The sequence below is a fragment of the Magallana gigas genome, chromosome 8, assembly GCF_963853765.1.
Source record: "Magallana gigas chromosome 8, xbMagGiga1.1, whole genome shotgun sequence".
NCBI classification, from domain to species: Eukaryota; Metazoa; Mollusca; class Bivalvia; order Ostreida; family Ostreidae; genus Magallana; species Magallana gigas.
This window is the reverse complement of record NC_088860.1, coordinates 33,427,528-33,433,221: the sequence shown is the minus strand read 5'-3', so window position 1 is coordinate 33,433,221 and position 5,694 is coordinate 33,427,528.

Genomic DNA, 5,694 nt, shown 5'->3' with positions numbered 1-5,694 from the left:
TGACTGAGTTGTTTTTGTTATGCAAATTAATTGTTCATGAGAATTAAAGTTTAAAGTAAAAATGAACTCCGAATGAAGCTCTGCTAATTAGTTGAAGCCGAAAAGTGACTGAAAGGTTACTAAAATGTGACTGAATGGCCTAGCTCTGCAATTCAGTCACCTTTCCAGACCTTTCAGTTATAAGGTATTGATTGTTGTGGCCATTTTTAACCTATTTTTATCTCCTTTTAATGAAGAGCTCTGTAAAAAAGATTTCGGAAAATGATCAAATTTTAAAGCTACAATAGTTGGATTTTTACTTTACTTTATGTTAGTTTATTGCCAAAAGTATCATATTATTGACCACCTATCCATCTTAACATTCATTGGTCTGAAGGGCAAGGGTCCATCATATGGGAGATTTTACCACTGTTTACGTGATTTTGTTTTACTTCTTTATTCTGTTTCTGTAGCATACATAGTTGGTTTAACGATTTAAATGAATCACAGAGGTAGCTACAGATACGGAGAATGATATCAATTATCTAGATGCTGAGGCAGGTTAAAGATTTTAGAACAACTTAAATTGTGTTAGGACAGAGACATAATTATGTCTCTGGTTAGGGTCTTGGGGCTGGTTACAAAATGAATTAACGAGGCTGGGTCTAATTTTTTCTGCCCTAGATGTTTTAACAAAAATTTTCACATGAATTTCTTATTAAAATATTATTTGTAGGATATTGAATGTGATAGGATTGTTGTGTCAACTTTCACGATAGCAGCACTGTACATTTAGTTTATTAGCTATTTTTTCCTGATTACTGACGAAATACAATGCAAGGATAACCCCCAAGGCACTGTGAATAAATCGTTTATCTTGCGTTCACAAATAGTTCTTCTAGCGTTCACCGTTCACTCTACGCTCTGCGTTCGCTCATCGTTCACCACTCGAGCATTCACCAAATTCCGTTCACCAAACGCTCAGTGTGCGTTCACTGTTCACTCACCGTTCAAGTGGGAAAGTAGAACGTTTCAGGGACTCTACCTTAAATAGATTTTTAAACCTCATTTGCAGATTGATAAGAAATTCACTATTTATTTGAAGTTAATTAAGTAAATCCATGTCACAAAACTGAGTCGAGAGGCCTCAAAAATCACCAATTGTTTATATCCTACAAGTTATGGAATCTCAACTGATAAATTACAAACACGTGTACGTTTACAGTCAGTTCAAGCATATCTTTTACAATATACAACATAGCATAGCATAGAATTGAAATCGCATAGCATAGCATTGAAATCTCATACCATAGCATTGGAATCTCATACCATAGCATACAACCTCATTCGTCATACCATAGCATAGCATTGTATCCAACTTTATTTTACCTCGGTTTAAAATATTTTTATTTGAAACGATAAATGTTCACATGTTGCAGATTTGTGGTAAACTTTGGCTTTCTATCATTCAAGTTCGAAATGCGTGGAACTCTTCTGTGTATAGAGGCGTTTTTGTTCAATTCTCATAGCATACCATAGCAAAGCATAGCATAACCTGTTTTAAGCCCTTCATTTCAATTTCTCATAGCATAGCATACAAATCTCATAGCATAGTATCGAAATATCATAGGATGTTATCAAAATAGCATAGCATAGCATGAAATTGTAAAAGATATGCATAAAATGACTGTAGTTATAACACTTATAGTAATAGCATATTGAAGACATTTGTATGCCTAAAGTCTATTAAGAGGCAATAGAGAGGTTGAGATTTATAACGTGTAGGGTGACGCGTAGGTGTGTCATAACTACAATGTACTCGTACACTTTTTAGCTCACCTGAACCGAAGGTTCAAGTGAGCTTTTCTGATCACCCGTTGTCCGTCGTCCGTCCGTCCGTCTGTCTGTCCGTCTGTCTGTAAACTTTTCACATTTTTGACTTCTTCTCAAAAACCTCTGGGCCAAATTTAACCAAACTTGGTACAAAGCATCCTTATGAAAAGGGGATTCTAAATTGTTAAAATAAAGGGTTCAACCCTTTTTAAAGGGGAGATAATTACGAAACAGTGAAAATAGGGTGCATGTCTTTAAAAATCTTCTTCTCAAGAACCACTTCACCAGAAATGCCAATATTTACAAAAAAGCTTGTATATATAGTGAAGATTCTAAATTGTAAAAATCGTGACCCCCGGACCAAAACTGGGGCCCCAGGCGGGGTTCAAAATTTAACATGGAAATACATTGGAAAAATGTTTAAAAATCTTCTTCTCAAGAACCACTGCACCAGAAATGCCAATATTTACACAAAAACTTGTATATATAGTGAATATTCTAAATTGTAAAAATCGTGACCCCCGGACCAAAACTGGGGCCCCAGGCGGGGTTCAAAATTTAACATGGAAATACATTGGAAAAATGTTTAAAAATCTTCTTCTCAAGAACCACTGCACCAGAAATGCCAATATTTACACAAAAGCTTGTATATATAGTGAAGATTCTAAATTGTAAAAATCATGACCCCCGGACCAAAACTGGGGCCCCAGGCGGGGTTCAAAATATAACATGGCAATACATTGGAAAAATGTTTAAAAATCTTCTTCTCAAGAACCACTGCACCAGAAATGCCAATATTTACACAAAAGCTTGTATGTATAGTGAAGATTCTAAATTGTAAAAATCATGACCCCCGTACTAAATCTGGGGCTCCAAACGGGGTTCAAAGATTAACATAGAAATAAATATGATAAATGTTTAAAAATCTTCTTCTCAAGAACCACTGCACCAGAAATGCCAATATTTATACATAAGCTTGTATGTATAGTGAAGATTCTAAATTGTTAAAATTGTGACCCCTGGCAAAAACTGGGCTCCCAGGCGGGGTTCAAAGTTTAACATATATAAGAAAAATGTTTAAAAATCGTCTTCTCAAGAACTACATTGCAACAGTTTGGGATATTACTATGCATACATCCTTGGCAATTGTAGATTCTAAAGTGTTAAAATCATGACCCCCGGACTAATACTGGGGCATCAAGAGGGGTTCAAAGTTTAACATAGAAATATATAGGAAACATGTTTTAAAAAAATCTTCTCGAGAACTACAATGTCATTTTTTGTGAGATTACTTTACTTGGATCCTCAAATAATGAAAAATTTAAATTATAGAAGCGATCTAATACTGGGACTCCAGGAGAAGGGGTTCAATGTTTCACATAAAAAGATAGGAGGGAACATGTTTAAAAATCTAATGGAGGAGAACTACAATGCTTCAATTTGTGAGATTACTATGCAAGCATTCTCAAATTGTAAAGTTTCTAAATTGTGGAAGCCGTGACCCCCAGACTAATATTGGGGCCCAAGAAGGGGTTCAAAATTAACATAGAAATATATAGGGAACATGTTTAAAAATCTTCTTCTCAAGAACTACATTGCAACAGTTTGTGAGATGCAAGCATCATTGGCTATTGTAGATTCTAAATTGGTAAAACCGTGACCCCCAAACTAATACTGGGGCCCCAAGACCCCCAGATCAATACTGAGGCCTCAAGTGGGGTTCAAAGTTTAACATATTAGAAATATATATCGAAAATGTTTAAAAATTTTCTTCTTGAGAACTACAATGCCACAGTTTGTGAGATTACAATGCAAGGGTCCTCAACTAGTGTAGTTGTTAAAGCCAACCATAAACCCCGGACCAATACTGGGGCCCCAGAAAGGGGTTCAAAGTTTAAAATAAAAATAACATATGCTAGGAAATAGAATGTTACAAGGAACTGTTGTTCAGGTGAGCGATGTGGGCCATGGGCCTCTTGTTTGTAATTTAGTTAAGATTTCAAAACTTGTAGGATATTTAAACGTTTACGTAAACGACGCAGTTTTGTGACATGGATTTACTTATTTAATCCTAATAAATTGTGAATTTCTTATCAATATGCATGCAAATGAAGATTAAACTCTATATAATGTATTACAAGAATATATTCACTCATCATTTGGAATATTTTTGTTGTAAAAGCTACAAGTTTGTACTTGTAGAAGACACTCAACAAGTTTAGAAAACGCGTAGAAACCTTGTCGTCACAAAAACATGACGTGATACGCAAGATTTCCTTAGTACACGTTCACGTAAACGTTTAAAATCTCAACATCGTGAATTACATGAGACGTTGTTTTGTTACGTATGAGTTATTGCCCTAATTTATACAAGCTTATCTTTTAAAAAGATTGGTGAGCTAGCGCTGTAGCATCACAAACACAGAAGCAGATTTCTAAAACATTGGTTTAAATTTCTGAATCGATTAATTAACAATAAGAAGGCACAGTGGTGTACTGGAATTGTGCTGGAGTGGGGTCTCAATTTAGAATTGTTAATCTAGAGTGGGCTTCACATCGGCAATGGCATAGCTCATTGACTGTGCCTTAAAGCTGAACACCGCTCGTAAATAGGCACTGTCCGCCATATTTCTCTTTAATCACTGCTGTCCCTACAACCCTTATATAAGGGACAGACCTCTAAACAGTTCAAAGTTCTTCGCTGTAGAGGTCTCACCTGTGTGGACGTACATTTTGCCTCGCCGTGTTACCCGGTCGCGATGAAATGATCCAATTTTACGCACTTTTTGAAGCCAGGAGAATACTAACATCAAATAAATTGGTCAATGCATTATTTACGAACAGAAAATGAACATAAGATAAGAAAAAAATGCATAAAATATAAAGACCACGAAAGGAATACTACATGTCGGCCACGAGGTTCAGGTGTGCAATCGGGTGTAACGAAATCGAAGGGTTTATATACCAGGTATCTGTGTGACGGTGCCTATTTACGAGCGGTGTTCAGCTTTAATCATTATGTATATACTGTTATTTCAATTTCGAGGTGAAAATTTTCAAGAACCATTGGTTCCTTTTTGAAGCAATCGTATCTTCTCGGGACTTTCCGACAAGCTCGGAAAACATATCCGAAGTTGTTTTCCGAGCTTGAAGGAATTTAAGATAAAGATAGCTTTTTATCATAATACTGAAAATAACTTTGCATTATAAGACCTGAGCTACTGTTACTTTTTGACATTTACAATAAAACACAAAACTTCATGTGAAGACGATAAAACGAAATTCAAATGGTACAGTTTATCTATCGTAGTGCAGTATTCCCAGAATCCCCTACTATGGAGTCGAGCATGCCTATTCCAGTGAAAAAGACTAACGTAGTTGCTAGCGCTCGAGAGCGCTAGCAATAATCTACCTTATTCTGAAGATCAGCCCGCAGCTCAATATCAGTCCTGCATAATTCGTATCAGTACTTAAATCTGATACGGTATTATAAGCTTAGCTGTATCGCATATGCAAAACCTTAAAACTAAGTATGTAATAAAATATAATAAAATAAAAATACAATATTATAAGAAAAAATGAAATATCATATTGAATCAACCTCATTACTAAGTACATGTGTGTAAGAAATCAAAGTAAAATAAAACTGTAATATTATATGTAAAAAGTATTATATTGTATCATGATATTTTACATGCAATTTTCTATTGTAATTTTTTTCAACCGTTTCCCTTTAGGTCATTAATGAAATAATGAAAGACAAAGGGGTCCAACGCTTGGCATAAAAATATGGAGAAAAATGTTTTTGAGAACAACAGAAGGGGATCGATAATACAAACATGGACTCCCTGACATGTACATCTAAGGGCCATGGTACTCAGA